The sequence below is a fragment of the Equus quagga genome, chromosome 11 (assembly GCF_021613505.1).
Source record: "Equus quagga isolate Etosha38 chromosome 11, UCLA_HA_Equagga_1.0, whole genome shotgun sequence".
Taxonomy (NCBI): Eukaryota; Metazoa; Chordata; class Mammalia; order Perissodactyla; family Equidae; genus Equus; species Equus quagga.
In genome coordinates this window covers 4618921-4635754 of record NC_060277.1, presented here as the reverse complement: position 1 = coordinate 4635754, position 16834 = coordinate 4618921, and the positions used below count along the sequence as shown (strand labels likewise).

The 16834-nt window shown below is 38.8% G+C and overlaps 1 protein-coding gene across 20 annotated transcripts in view; it reads left to right on the top strand.

Moving 5' to 3' along the window:
* The window catches only part of EYA4 (EYA transcriptional coactivator and phosphatase 4), a 253017-nt gene that overhangs the window by 3864 nt on the left and 232319 nt on the right, over nt 1-16834 (top strand). The window lies entirely within an intron of this gene.

Here is a 16834-nt window from a genome sequence, read left to right as displayed (position 1 = left end):
TAGCAGATTTGTAGAAGCTAGTTGGAAAAAATTGTCTTTTCATCAGAGTTTGTTTTTTGAAGGGAGACTGGAAGATGAGTAGTTTGTCATTCTGCTACAATTTATTTTTTCTTGTAAAATAATTGCTTTGAGCTGAAAAAAAAAAGAAAAACAAGTTCTCCATTTCTAAGAATTTCCTTTTTATTTATATTGTGATTTGGGGTGTAAATAAATTTTACATAGCCACGAGAAGGAGAGTGTCCAGTTTCATGTTTTCAATCTCTGTTGCAAGCTCTAAATGACTGATGCCGTGTCTAAAAATACATTTATGTGGCTTGGTATTTCATTTAAAAAAATGTATGCACTGACATGAAATTACTCAGAAGTTTTAGTAAAGTAAAATGATAGAAAAAATATAACTATTGTTACAAAAAGTTAGGATTGTGGAAAGTCCACATTTTAACTTTCAAATATTAAAATTAAACTTAATTAACCCAGTGGAACCTCTCACTTTTTATAGAGAATTTAAGAAGAGGGGAGATAATCCTTTTCAAGACTTAGTGAAGTGTTAAGTAATTTAAGAGTGCAAGTATTTATTATGTTTTATCATGATCTTTTTTTTTCTATTAGTTAAATGCAGGAACACTAAACATTCAGTAAAAACAGGCCCCCCTTTATAAGGCGTTTATTCACCATAGTTCTGTATTGCAGCTGCTGATCATATTTCATGGAGCTGTTAAAGCACTTAAAACCTAAAATTAGGTACTGTCTGGTTGTAAATATTTCAGATCACTCATTTAAGAAATAAATAGAGAAGCGTGCTGTCAAAAGTAGAAGACGTTTTGAGTGTTCTCATTGAAGAGCTCAACAAACCTCTATCAAACACCTTGTTATTTTAGTGAGAATATAGTCATGACAGTTTCTTTTTCAAATGGGTATTACTCTTACGTATTCTAAACTCTTACAGTGTGTCTCCCTGCAGAGTATCTTAAACTAATTGTGTTCAGAAATACAGTTGGGGGATTTTATTACAATGGTTACTAGGGGGATGAAATCGACACCATGAGGAGTGGATGACGTTGCAGTGTACCTGCGTCTCTCCTGCATTTTTCCCCGTGAGCTAAGACATGACATGGTCTTTTGCACATCTGTTCTGGAGATGGGTGAGATGCAATGGTGGATGTAACTGCAGTATATGTAAGACTGCATTTTATGGTTAGGTGTGTTTTCAAGTGGGGGACATTGAACATTCATTAAATTGTACATGGAGCTGAACTTGGCATCGTTTAGTTTGAACTCGAGTGGGAGAAAATAAACAAGCATCACATATTCAAAAGCAGTGCGAGCAACTTTGATTGCTTTGAAGAGGTTTGAAGACTTTGCAGACATTGCTGTCACCTCATTTTGCTGTGGCACCGCAGAGTAGTATCTGCTTTGGTGACACGCCATTTTACTCTTGAAGTTTGTGATTCTTCCCGTGTCCCCCTCCCTGTTTTTCCTGGGAGAGGCACTGAAAATGAATACCACCACCCTCCCTCTCCGTCTTCCAGAAAAAGAGATGAAATGGATTAATTTAAGAATAGAAACCATTTTGAGTTATCAAAACCACATTTCTATGGTGGTTTGAAGCAGTTTCAGTGGGTGCACCTCTGAGTCTGACGGTAACCTTTTCTGTCATTGAAAGGTGCTAATTGAACTTAAGGCACTGACATAGTATAGTTTGATATTTGAGACCTTTCAGCACTGCTCTGGCCCTTTTCTCGCCCTGAGATTTCAGTCCATGGCTGATGAAGAATAACACCATATTAAAATGTCAGAGATTCTAATTTTTTTCCCCATATGAAACATTTTAAAACAGCATACTCAGATTTTTAAAGCTTTTATTTATGTACAGTAAGTAAATTTATTTTAATGTACTTCTGGGCCTTGAGAGGAAGACCTCTACATATTATCATGTTAGGATTTTTAAATATTATTTTTTCACACGTAGATTTTTTTGGATTGAAAATTTTAGGCAAAGTCTGATTGCTATGATCATACTTGAACACTTTCAAAATGAAGTTACATTAAACTAATATAGAAGAGCCATCCTGAAATTCCACATCTAAAGTATATATTTTCTTAAGTGTACTCATATCTTAAAGTACATTTTAAAATGGAAACAGTCAGTTTAGGTTTTGTGTAGTTGTATTTTTCTGTTGTCATTATTTTCATTATCAGTCATTATCATCATCATAACATCACAGCTGACATTTACTGAGGATTTACTTTATGCCAAACTCTTTAAAGCATTTGTGTGGCTTCGCTAATTTTAATCTTCTCAACTATGCCATAAGTTAGGTACTTTTGTTATTCCCATTTTACGCACGAGGACGCTGAGCCCCAGGCACTCCGTGATGTGGAGCCAGGATCCAACTCTGTAGTCTGCCCCCAGATGCCTGATCCTTAAATGTTGCACTCGGCAGTTGCTCCCACCAGTGATGCATGAGTCATTTTAGGTGGTACCCAAACAAACATTTTATTTTTGTATTATTAGTTATGTTTTTATTTCTAAGGATATTAGAAAACTGTTAAATTTCATATTAAACCTATAATTTCATGGATAGTATTGTTTAAGATAAAGCCAAAATAATATTGAAGTAAAAATTTTTTTTAAAGCACCTATTTAAAGAAACATATTAAGTAACAGTGAACAAGTGCTTGGCTGAAATAGCCAGAATCATGAAGTTTGGTGGCAGATGACTGAATTTGGAGAAACTTCTACTCCATAATGCTTCCCAAACGTCAAGAACTTAGGACCAGATCTTTTTAATCTTTACCTTATGTGTAAACTTTCCTTTGCTTTAGGAGACTTATCCATTGGTTAGATGTTATCAGTTTTATAGAGATGGTGGTGGCGGCGGTGTTATTTTGAGGCTGAATGCTGGTTACGAATCTCAAATCTGTGTGTTCTGTTGAACCAACTAGTAAGGACTGCATAATAAATTTCTAGAGACAAGTTTAGATCACAGTGGGGTCACTCATATTTTGGAAATACTTTCAATTTACACAGATATCAGACTTTGCACTTTTAAGGTTTTTTCCTTCTAGGTGAACACTTTCGTTTTGCTGTTAATCTGTTCTATAACTTTAGTGTATTTTTCCATTGAAGCAGTGGTTTGCACCTTTTATTTATGTATTTCATCACAGACCCCTTTATTCACATGAAAGCTAACACTGTGCCCACTAGAAAAATGCCCTCTGCTCTGAGTGAAGCAGGACGCAGGTGGCCTGTGAGTCATCCCCAACACTGCCCTCCTGCCTTTGGCACCTCCCAAAGTCTCTGTGAGGATCTTGAGTGAAAATGGCTGCAAAAATGCAAGGAGTCCATTCAGAGTACTTGCTGTAGTATGTCAGTGTCATCCGCTCAAAAACAAAACAACAAAAACAACTCTCAAATATGCAAAATATCTCCCAGTGTCATACATGAGCAAAAGGTGTGTCTGCTCACGCTAGGGTAACTTGACTGTTCTTGTTAACCAGTCTGCAACTTTATTTCCGTTTAGTACTGAGACAATAAAAAGTCGTCAGAATGTTTCCCTCCTAGAGGTACAGGACTGAGTGGGGCACACAGAGTTTGTACATGCAAAGGTTTGCTCTATTAGAGCATCTTTTGTCTTTTAAAGACTATATGAAGACACATGAGCACTGGCATAAAGTGACGTGACCTTAGATCCTCACTGAAGTTATTGCTACTGTTTCTGTTATTCTTTCCTCCTTTCTTTTTTAAAATGAAAGGGACATTTCTTGTGAAAGACTACAATTAAATCATAAATATTTGCATTCATATGCTATTAAGTTTAATTCTGCTCACAGAAGCCATAGCATTAAATTTGAAATTCTATCCTTAATCAAGTAGGTGTACCGCATACCGGGAGGGCTCATTCTCCACAAGGTCATGTGCACAATTCACAGACCTCTGCGTGTACCCAGCGGAGCGATCTGTTCATTACATTTTACCTCTGACTCTCAACTCCCTAATGTTAAGGGATTTGAAAAGACCTGAATGGTCTGACTAAGAGATTGAATATTTCTAACTTAATGTGTCCAGTATGTTGAAAGTGATGATGACTTGAGGAGTCAACAGGTCTCTGAATTAGCTAATTCTTTTCACTTAAAATTTCATATTTTAATGCAACTGTGTGTTCATGTATGATTATGACTCAAGTAATTCTAGCCAAATTTAATCACAAGGTGGGTGAGTCACGTTCAGGGTTGCTTTTACAGGTTTTCCGTAATCTCAGACTGTGCTTCTAGTAGGTAATTTAAGAATGCAAACTTCAGTGAGCCTGTCAAGAACAACAATACTACCACAATTTTTTATGTGAACTTTTAGATGTGAAGGTGATGCTACCATTCTATTTTTCTTAGTTGACCCACAGAGAATTCTACTTTAGGTGTGTTTTGTCTCCTTAATTGTTGACTTTGGTTCTTAAAGTCTCCATTTATGAAAATACTGAGCAAAGTTCTAGGTACATGTAAATGCTTTCTAAATACTTTTTCATTATCAGTGTTGTTGACATGCAACAATTTTAGAGTGAGGTGAGTAGGTTGTTTTTACTCTGTGTAATTTTGAAGACTTTGGGATTTTATGTCTGTTATAATAAGTTTTGCTTTTTCGGCATATCCCATTCGTAAGGAATGGTTAGCATAGTAAGTCGTTTAACCACGGTAACTAAGGTCACAAGTTTAATCTTCAGGCTGTCATGTTGGCTTTAGGTGGACACTTGTGCTGTACACACTTGGTTATATTGTCTTTGTCATAAAAAATGTGGTTGTGATATCTTGACCACCTCTCCTGGGGAACCATTCTGGACTGTGCTGGATCTGTCTCCACTACTCCCCTCCCCATCCCTAGGATGTTCAGCCACATTTGTACAGTTTTTATCAGGTCCTTCTTGACTTAAAATTATTTTTAAAAATCCCTTTTGCCTATAGGATAAATTCCAGAATTCTTACCAAGGGCCTACAAGGCCCTTTGTGCTGAGAACCATTCTCCTCTTCCCCATCCACTCTCAGAAATCTTCTCCAGCTGGATGGAAAGCCAGAGGTTTGAAAGACACCCTGGTCATTTCCACTTCCTTGCTTTGTGCATAAGATTCTTTCTATCTGGGAGACATCTCTCCTCTGCCCCTGACACTTCTTTTTCTGCTTCTTTTTCAAGACTAAAGATGCAAAATGTTACCTCCTCTAGTAAGTTCCTCTGACATCCAGAGGCTGAGATGGATGCTTCTCTTCCCTTTACTCCCAGAGCACACAGTTTTACCTTTAGCCTCCCACTGGCCACGTTGAAGTGAGATGGGTTACTTGAGCTTCAGTCCTGCTCTAGACAGAGTTGACTGAAGCTGTTACCAGTATTTGTCATCTCTAGATCTCCAGTAAGTAGAGATCAGTAAATTCCCTTTGAGTGAATGAGGAAAGGTAATTGGGATGAAAGCAGTAGTGGTGGCACTGGACATCCTCTGCCAGAGGATTGGGAGCAGTGGGAATAGTTGTGACCATTACAAGGCAGGACAGCCTTAAGGACACCCTCAGGGGTTTTGGGTCTTAATCCAGCAGAATTGCAGCTCTAAATCCAGGCCCAGTCTATGTGTGTGTGCCGTGACGTAGAAGTGTATTTCCCACATGACCAGTGGGAAGGCAGTGATCTTATGGATAAGCCAAGGATCCTGAAAATCTCTGGAAATGTGGGTATTTCATAGCACTTGAAATGTGAGAGACCCAATTCTTCTTATAGCTTAGTGGTTAAGTACAAAGAATGTGGAGCTAGGTTGTTTGGGTTCGAATCCCAGCTCTGACACGAAAGACAATGAAATGATGAGCATGTTACTTAAACTGGTTTTGCTTCAGTTTTCTCATGTGCAAGAGAACATACTTCATAAGGTTCTTGTGAGAATTCAAAGAGTAAACGTAAAGCATTTAGCCTAATGTCCAACATGAGTACTGTGAGTAGGAACTCTTATGATTATAATGGTGTGTACCCTTCATTGGACCACCCAAAAAGTTCCAGAGATTTTTAGAGCTGAAAGTCCTTTTGGGGGCCATGAATAGGGGAACAGAAATTGAGTCCCCAGTGGTCCAAGTACAGATTTGGTACTGTGGGGTGATCTTGGCAAATCTGAGGCTGTACTTGGAACCCTGAGAGAAGATGTTAGAGGTGCTCAAAAGTCAGTTTTAGCCATTTACCTTACCCAGTATTTCTTTTAACAAATGCTTCCACAAACAGTAATCTAGAATTTATTAGGCTTTGATCCATGTGGTTTCTCAATTACTGGAAGCAATATAAGCACGTTCTGTAATGGTACTCTAGTTTATCGTCAATATTTAAGTTTCCTCAGTTACTTTTTTTCAGCCTGACGTTACCAAATATAAGAATTTGTACAATTTTCAATTGACAGTGGGCTTGATGAACTGAAGGTAGACTTTTAAAAAGATAACTTTAAATATTGCTGTGATTCTTATCTTTCCAGCGACACTAGGAGGTTATAAGCACCTCTGTTTCTAGCATTCATCACTCGGTCCTTGGATTCAGATGTGATGACAGTATGGCAGCGTGGGGCTGAGGGAGGAAGGGGAGTTAAAATGCTAATTGTCAAAGTCCCAGTTTTGCTGCTCACCTGGAATTGCTGCCAGGTGCAGCTGTATGAAAAACGTGGTACTAATATTGATGTTTTGCCTGAATCTCTCAATATATTTAGACCAGGCTTTCTCAAGCTCTGGTTGTTGACATTTGGGGCTGGATAATTCTCTGTTGGGGGTGTGTGGCTGTCCTGTGCATTAAGGGGTGTTTGTTTAGCAGCATCCCTAGTCTCTACCCACTAGATGCCAGTAGCACCCTTCCCCGAGTGATGGCAGTGTCTCCAGACTTTGCCAGATGTCGTCTGGAAGCAAAATTACCCCCAGTTGAGAACCCATAACCAGAGTAGGTCTTAAGATCGCTTGACGGAGTCAAAAGATTCTCAGGCATCTGCATGAGAGGACTGTTCTATTTTCAGTCAAGTGTGGAGAATCTTCCTGCCTTCCTCCTGAGTTAAACACAAAGTCACACAGCTCTCATTGGTCTGTGCTGATAAACTTTACATAGACGAGATTTACAGAAAAGCTTTACCCAGGTTGACTATCTTCAGCATATTTTCCTTTTCTAGAAATAACATGAGTAGGGGATCAGAAGGCCTGAGAAAGTATGTAGGGCGTAGATGCTTATTTGAATCACTTATATGTCTACACTTTCTATTGTTTTTTTTTTCAATTCTTTTTTTTTTTTTTTTGGAGGAAGATTAGCCCTGAGCTAACTACTGCCAGTCCTCCTCTTTCTGCTGAGGAAGCCTGGCCCTGAGCTAATGTCGTGCCCATCTTCCTCTACTTTATATGTGGGATGCCTACCACAGCATGGTGTGCCAAGCAGTGCCATGTCCGCACCCGGGATCCGAACCGGCGAACCCTGGGCGGCCGAGAAGCGGAACATGCCAACTTAACCACTGTGCCACCAGGCCAGCCCTTCACTTTCTATTGTTTTTACTGTTACTTCTTAGTACACACTTTTGATTCATTTTTAATAATGACGATTTTTTGTCCTTTTCCATAGATAAAATTAAATAATAAGAAACTTGTACTTTATTTAGTCTATAGTGTCAGAAAGTGAAAGCAACCTATAATCACAACTGCTTGGCATTAAAATAGTTAATCGGTTAAATCATTTATTCCTTTGTAATGAGAAATTTTCAAAGTATGTCTCAGCTTTCAGTTTGTACTGATTTCAGGATCTTGAGTTTAATAACGTTGGTCCAGACTGCAGAAAGGAAAAATGAAAGCATTGAATGTAAAAGCTCGTTTAGTGGATCACTAAGTCCAAATGCATGTTCTAATTCTGTAAGTTCGATCTGGACATCAGCCTTTTATCTCTGAACTGATATGCAGTGGGCTGTAAGTAATGTGACTCTAGTGTAAGTACTGTCTCTGACCTCTGCTTAGTTTACGTATATATGAAAGATGTTTCAGAAATTACTGAAAAAAACAAAATGGGAACATATAGTGTTAACATAAAGAGAGAGAGGATAACTTTGTCTCCATGAGTTTTGGGTTGAATGTGAACATTATTTTAAAGTATAAAACAATTAATGTTATAAATATATGATTACACTAATATTCCTATGAAGTCTAAGTGATAATTTTTTTTATCTCACTAGTAATTGCAAAAATACTTGAAATTCCAAACATATGTACTGTCTACTTTAGTGGTTCTACTTTCATTGTATTAGGCAGGTAATCATGTTACCCAGAAGCCATCAGACTGAGGGATTTCACATCCTTTACCAGCTGATGCTCAAGCAGGCAGGGCGGAGGTACTGTCTGCCCGTCTCTTACCTCTCCTTTGATTTATGTTTTAATTTTTGAAATGTACTCTTAAGGGGGAAAGTGGCTGCAAATATAGCATGCTGTCTGTGTCCGCAATATCTTTCTGTTTTCTAAGAAGAGGTCCTCGCACAGCTACTTGTCAGTGGAGAGATGAAGTGGGTGCTGGGCAACCCAGTGACAGATGGGGAGCATTCCCGGGGAACTGGGGGGCTGTGAGTCAGGGGCTTAAATGGTGAGTTTTCAGACAGTGGAGCAGAGTTCTGCTGCATGCATTGACAGGAAGTTCAAAGAAGGCATAGCAAACCTCAAGTCCATCCAGGCACTTTATGCCTGACGTTGAACAGGAAGCCTGGTAGCCCTTTAGTCATTGGAGAACAGCCAGCAAACCAGAGGTTTCTGTTTTTCCAAGTGAACACTTCTTGGGTTCATAAATCAGAGAACTCCCAAGAGAATTCAAGTCGCATATCTACTTTCTCAGGTTGATTCTTTGTACGGTGGCTCCTAACGTAAGACTAACCTATTTTTATGAATGTTCCATGGCGTAAAATACAGCTAGGCATTTCCCCTCCTCTCCCTGGGACATTCTCACCACCCTCGTCCTCCACCCTTCAACTCCCTTAACCTACTTGCCTCTTACTCTTTGCTGCCTACCTGGACAAAAAATCTACTCATCTTTCAAGGCTTAGCTCAAATGTCACCTCCTCTGGGAAGCCTTCCCCAAGGCTCGGGCAGAATTCATTCTTTCCTCTCTGTAATACCATAGCACCTTACTTGGGCTATTAATATAACAGCACATTGTGCTGGGCTAATTATATGTGCGGCTGTCTTCTAGAGAGATTCTGAACTCACTGCGGGGAGAGATGCTGTCTTTCTGTCTCTGTAGCCCCAGGGCTAGGGCGCACTGATGGAAATTCACTAACTGCCCTGGTCCATGTGTGTCGTCAAGGACACACGTCCAAAGCCACACAATTACAAAGAATGAGTCCTGTTTACGTTTTAGAAACGGATTATCCTTTGCTTGTGGTCACTGAAGTCAGTTTATTGGTTATTTTCTATTGTAACTTATTTAAAGCTTCATTTATACCAAAGTGTTTCTATTTTCTAGCAGAAGAAGAGATGTGTCCAGCATGAACTGGTATTTTGAATAAATTGGAATTAAGAAGACAGATTCTAGTTGAGGTTTCTGGTCTTCCTGTTCCCACTTTTCTTCAGAGACAAACGTGGGCCTCTTAGGTTGCTTTCTGCTGAGATAAATTTCATGTTATTTTGAAGAATTTTTAACCCTCAGAATTATGGATTTCATCTGAGAGGAAGCATGTTTTGTATTTGTTTATATCAATGTTTCAAAATGTGGAGACCAAAAATCCCAGAGGTATCTGTTAAAAGTTTATGTGGCCTTTTGGTGAGAGAAATTGGGTCTTTTTTTCAGGCACAATTGAGGAAGGAAAATTTTTTGTTTAGTTTCTAGTGGTTTGTTTTTAGGCATTTTCCACAAAAAGATGAGCAAGACCCTTCAAAACCACCAACTTGCTTATTTAAGGGGAAAAAAAAGCCCTACTAGGTCCAAAAATAACATTAAATTAAAATGATTGTTTCCAATAGTTTCAAAAATTGTGGTTTTATTTCCTTGTATGAGTCACTTCTGCATCCAGCACGTGATTGGCCTGCATCGTGATGGAGCATATCTGCTCCATATTTTAGTGGGTCCCGTTGTTTATCAGAGAATCAGATCAGGAGAGGAATTTAGCCTACTCTCCATTCTAGGGATGGATCCTGGATTGGAGACGTTAAGTGACTTACTCAAAAGGAAGCTAAAAAGAGAACCTCGTGCTGGAGACACCCTGGTGCTCTCAGCTCTGCGTCTTGCTGCTTTTACTTTTCTTTGTTCGTGTCTGACAAGGGTGTGCGGATCCTGGAATAAGACCACCTTTGTGTGTGGATCCAGGGCCTGCCGCCATGCACAGCCGTGTAACCTTGGGGAAATTGCTTACTGAGCTGCTGTAAACCACAGTTCTAGCATGTATAAATGGGGAAAAATAATAGTAGCTACCTCCTGGAGTGGTTGTAAGGAATAACTGAGTTCATACAGGAAAGACGCTGAGGATGCTCCGTATATATTTTGAATTGATTTCTTTGAATAAACTGCTGAGTGTGTTTAATAGTATTCAAAAAAGAGATGTTCCTGCTGCAGAAGCAGTGATTTTTTTCCCTAAATCAATCATTTTTTAAATAAAAGTAATCCAGACGTTGTGTAACATACTAAAACAGGTGTGATGGGGTTACCTTCCAGAAGAGTGACTGGAACAGGAAGGAGAGAGCCTTCTGGAAGGCTGCCAGTGCCCCTTATCTTGATCTGATTGCTGGTGACATAAGGGTGTTTGTTTAATAAAAATTCATCAGCTGTCGATTTTTTATTGGCACATATTACTGTGTGTATGTTATGCTTTATTAAAAAGTCAAAATATCAGATATATTTAAAGTAAAAAGTGGATGTCCCCACGTTATTCACCCCCTCCATATTCTACAAATCAGGGTAAGTTGTCATAGGTAGGGGCGCTTCCTTCCATCTTTTCCGCTTACATGTGTAAATGTAAGAACTACCAGAGCAGGTCATTTATTTTTATTATATGTTTTTAATCCAGAATGGATCATCAGTTGTCTTAATACTTGGGTTTGACCCGCTGTGGCTTGCGTACTTCCCCACATGGTACCTACAGCTTTGGGTACTTCTACTGAGCAGTCCTGGTGTTAGTGGGTAAGATTTAGGCTCTCACCACCTCGGCTCAGGTTCGTGTCCCCGCCAGGAAACCACACCACTGTCTGTCGGTTGTTACACTGTGGCGTCTGCATGTTGCTGTGATGCTGAAAGCTCTGCCACCGAGATTTCAAATACCAGCAGGGTCACCCATGGTGGACAGGCTTCAGCCGAGCTTCCAGACTAAGACAGACTAGGAAGAAGGGTCTGGCCTCTTCTCAGAAAATTAGCCTTGAAAACTCTGACCATGGCAGCCGAGCCTCGTCTGAGCGCAGGGGTCTGCTCTGGCACAGGGTTGCAAGGAGTCGGAATGGACACGATGGCACCAGCAACAACAAACTTCTATTGACTGTAGGCATGTATTTTGTAATTTATCTGTTCTCTTGGTACATATTTAGGTTGCTTCGAGATTTTTGCTATTACAGAGTGTTGTGATGATGATTTTTGTCTATCTTTTTGTACATCTGCCAAAAAATCCTGTAGGTAAACCTCTAGATGTAGGATTAATAGATGAAAGAGTTATGTGTGTACTTCATAGATGGTGCCAAAATCCTTTTCTGAAAGGTTATTACACCTTGCATCTCTATAATGATGCTTGTATCTTTCTCATAAAAGCCAAAGGCAAAATTTTCTGCTTAATTGAACATGAAATTTTTTATGCTCTGGTTAATAAGGTTTATAGTAGTAAGTTCCTTGAGACTCATGCATCAATTGGAATAGTTCGCTGACAAGAGCAAATAATTCTGTTGACCACATACATAAAATCTGTTACATATAGTCAATCTCTCATTTAAGAATTGTTACTGCTCAGTTAAATGAACGATGATTATATATATTCATAGTTCTTTAACTGTTAGGAAGAAAAAAATCAGGACATACCATATTCATGGCATTTTTTCACTTAGCACTAAATAATATTTGTCAAAATTATTAGGACAAAGAGCTTTACCTCTGCTGTTGTTGATGGGAATTTATGAGGAATTATGTATTATTATTCTGTTAAGAACCAAGTGTGTGCCAGGCACAGTTGTAAGCACCTTAAACATACATATACTATAGCTTTTTAACATATAGATGAAAGGTGTGGACGTTGTCTTATTATCAATGAGATTCCTCCATTCTGAATGTATGTTGATAAATGTTACTTTATATCAAAATAGCAATTGTGTCTTATCGACGTACTAATTTGTAAATCTGTAAAGTGTTAGAATCTGTTTAATATGAAAAAGTTACATCAAAATACAGAAAATTGCTGCCCAAGTCTCGGCTAAGGTCATGTGATACATAAAGTTTAAAATGAAGTGTATTATTCAGTTGGCTTTATTGTTAGAGTCTTATATATAGAAAATTCTGTCTCCAGAATATTCAGTTCTTATAGCTTCTGGTTAATTAAGATTCTGGTTAACCTTTAATGGTTATCTGGTGCCATAAAAGAGTAATCCCAACTTAAAATGGCTAACTTATTCCTCCAGCATTGGCTAAATATGGCTATCAATTTTGGTGGGGTTTTTTTTTCCTGCAGAATTTCCTGTTATTCTAAGAGATTCAATAGGACTTATGCACATAAAACTGAAAATTATACTACTGTGGGGAAACTGCTTTGTGCTTTGAGAAGGAACTCTCCTGCTCACTTAAGTACTGTATGTGTGTAGAATAGCTAACGTATTCCTCCCAAGAAATTTCACGTGTGCAGTTAAAACCCTCCGAGATTGATTAAGGATTTGTTATAGATTTCCAGAAGCACTCAAGAGTACTTTTATGGTTATAAGAGTAGAGTGCATTAGAATGCCAGAAACCAGTGAATACGCTAGAGGCCCTCAAAATCGTGCCCAGCATTCCTGACTGTACCATATAAACATGCGGGGCAGCCTGGACAAACAGAACGGCTCCCCTCCCCCCAGTGGAGGTAAGCCTATGACGATAACACTTCAGCCGACTTGAATATTAATTAACGTTTTCTGTTAAAAGTAATTTTTACTACTTAGCAAGTGGAACGGAGAAGTAATAAATATGACTGATATTTATTTCAGAAGTAAAGTATTATTTTACTTCAGATTTGACCAGTTACCTTTATACTTTTTGGGGGAAGTATATTATTATACAGCTACCACCGTTTTTTTGCCTATTAATCAGGGAACCTATAAAGCGTTTTGTTAACGATGAATCGAAACTCTCACTGCTGTGAGGGAATTAAATTTCAAGCAATATGCTCCTTTTATAGGGTGAGAAACTGAAAGATGGAGAAATTACAAGGTTTTCCCAAAGCCGTATGTTGAGTCCTGGCAGACATGAAAATCTAGGATTCTGTTTGTCTGCTCTAATCTAAAACTTCGTGAAATTAAAGTTGTGTATCTCCTGACGTGTGCCCTAGGAGCGTTTCCTTATTTATTTACTCATTCATTTATTCATACATTATAAAGGAATCAGTGTTTTTGTAAGATACAGTTGATGTAGGGACTTTGAATAATATTTTGAATTTATATATCTTAGATATTTTCTCTAAAGAAACTCATTGTAGTTTTTTCATGGCCATGGAAAAGTAAAGGCATTAAAAAACAAGTTGGCTTATCCAGGTGTGCGCCAGAGCAGAGTTTGAAGATTCTTCAGGAGCGAATGTTGTTTGTTGAAGTGCTGGAACAAGAAGTAGGCTGAAGTCCTAGATAGGCCTGGAGCCTCGATGGTGACTGGGAGAAACCACTCTCCTCTGGAGTTTGGAAAGGATGGCCATGCACATCGCTACAGCCGGGTCTCCTTATATTGGGTTTAATCAAGAGGGCGCAAATTATTCTGCTTCTCTGTTGTCTCACTGAGTTTGGAGTCTCACATTTGTAATTCATATTTCCTGTGATCTTTTTCTTACTAATTTCACCAGTATTAAACTTTCTTCACCCTCCTCCTTTTTTCCTCCAAGCTTTAAGAGTCGTATGTGAAGCAAATGGTATTTCTCTTGGTGAGAACTCACTTCTCCTTGATTGAACAGCTGGTGCCACAAGTAACTTCAAATGAGGAAAGTGTCTAGCACCTTGCCCGAGCTCACCACCCTGTAACAGAGCAACCAAAGAACGTAGGGATACCGTCTGCTCTCAACCCCTTCTGCAGAGTTCAGGGAACAATTTTTTGATGGTTTGTTTGTTTTCTTGTTCTTTTCTTGCAGCGCTGAGACTTAGGACTCCGACTTGGCTCTGGCGTTATGGCTCCCCAGCTCTTCCCTTGGAAGAGTTCTTTCCCAGGGGGCCCCTCAGGCCCCAGAGCCTTGGAGCAGGGCAGCCAAACCCATAGATGCTACAGGCAAGGCAGGCACAGCCAAGTCCTGGGCGAACAGAACCTTCCTGTAGCTTGAACATTTGTTTCTTTTTCTTCTTTAGTTTTCCTAAAGAATAATTCAGCGTTAAATAAACGAGCAAACAAACAGAACCTTAGGGTCTTTCCCAAAGGAGCATTCTTACTGCTTTGAAATTCATTGTCAGTAATTTCCATTTCAGCTAATTGGTTTCTTATACATTTTTGTCTGGGTGTAAATGTCGTATTTGGTATACGTTAATGCTGATCTGTGTTAATTTAATGTCAGCTTATAATTGAATGATTTAATAATAATGATGCCCCATGACCTAGTTCATATCTGCCTTCCATTTAATGCATTTTCTAGGCAATTATGCTTTTTTGGCTGACTGAATTCCCCCATAATCCCTGTTGGGAAACAAAGACTTTTTTATTACAGATGTAGTCTTATTAAATAGGGGTACTTAACTTGAGGGAAAAAGGAGTTAGGGGTGACATGAATGATAGCACTCTCTTAATACCTAACAGCCTGCTACATTTGAAAGCAGGATCCCCTTTATGCTTTGTGGTGGGCAGACCAGAGTGGAAGTTCTGAAAGGTAGATTTTCAAACTAGTATGTGAGGAAGAATTGAAAGAAGGAAAGAGGAGTCAGAGGTGCTTCTATTTACTGGAGCTAGGAAGCTTCGAGTATTACATCTACAGACTCATATTCTCAGTCTGTAAATAAACCCCACTTATTCCTATGCTCCTCATGATCTCAGGACCAAGAAATAAGATTTTGGGTTCTATTTGTAATCTTTCTCTCTCTCTCTCTCTCTCCTAAGTTTGCCCTAAGGTCGGAACATACAGCAGGGAAGCACAACCTGGAATTGAACCACAACACCAAGTTCATTTGAGACATTATTTTTTGAGTTCTTATAACTTCAGTCCTTAGAAAGTTCTTTGGATTTTTAGAAGCTATAATGGCAGTTTTTTTAATAAATGTGACTCCTACTTTGAATGCAGTTGTAAAGTCAGTGGGATGCTTTTATACTCTGATGCTACAGGGAAATTTATTGAGAGGAAAGAAGGTATTCAAACTTTCCAAGATGCTTCAGTTAAAAATCTGGACAAAGAAAATTCCCCAAAGGTGCCCCAAGTTTTAGGAGAGCAAATAGCATCATGCAGTCATGTGTTACTTAACAACAGGGACATGTTCTGAGAAATGCGTTGTTGGGTGATTTCGTCACTGTGAGAACATCACAGTGTCCTTACACAAGCCTAGATGGTGCAGCCTACTACACACCCAGGCTCTATGGTACCAATCTTATGGGACCACCCTCCTATATGCAGTCTGGCACTGATGAAAACATCGTTATGTGGAACATGATTGTAGTTAATAAATCCTTAATACTCAGTATAGATACAATTCAAGCAAGTAGCTTGACTTTAGGTAAGTCAGATTTACTGCTATATTTCCTCTCTCTCATGTTTACTTTGTTATATATTGGACCTGCCCCCCCCAAAATAAAAATTATGACTTTCAAGTGTCATACCTTGATTCCTGAGAAATTGGTACTATGGAAAATTGAGAAGAAAAGATGTATTTGTATTGTTATTGTTATCATGAATTTCATTTATGAAGATGGATACTTGTTGAGTTTTATCTTCTACTTCACAATTTTTATTTATTTATTTTTTTGCTGAGGAAGATTTGCCCTCACCTAACATCCATTGCCAATCATCCTCCTCTATTTTTTTGTATGTGGGACACCACCACAGCGTGGCTGGTGAGTGGAGCAGGTCCATTCCCAGGATCTGAACCTGCAAACCCAGGCTGCCAAAGCAGAGCATGCAGAACTTTAACCATTTGGCCACAGGGCTGAGTCCCACACAGTATTTCTTTAGCAGAATCTAATTCGTTGTTAAATTAATTCATTCATTTCTTTTTGCAATTTCAGTGCATATATTTAAAAAATATATTTTTTATGGTTCTTTCCCAAGTTGGTGTATTTAATTTTCATAATGTGTGGTTCCTTCAGTTTTGTTTCCATTCCTTCAGTCTCTTTAATTATTTTAAGCATACTTATTATATGGTAGTTTTCAGATTGTCGTATAATCTTGAATTTTTGGATTCCAATTCTCCTGTTCTTGCATCTGCTGTCTCTACAGTGTTTTGTTTCCTTGTGTAGCTTATCGTTTTTGATGACTTTCTCTCTCAGAATCTTCAGTGCCTTGTTGAACAGTTTTGCTTTAGCTTCCCCCGGAGTCTAGGGATTTCAAACCCCTAGATGAGTCTTGGTTTTAATTTTCTGGCCTGGGATTTCCGTGCCACACATGCAGTAACAATTGAGAATTTACATTTGTGCAAGGCTGAGGTTTTGATTTATCTCAAGTAAGTATTTTCTTTTATTCTCTTTCCAGAGGCTCCCTCATATGACAAACTT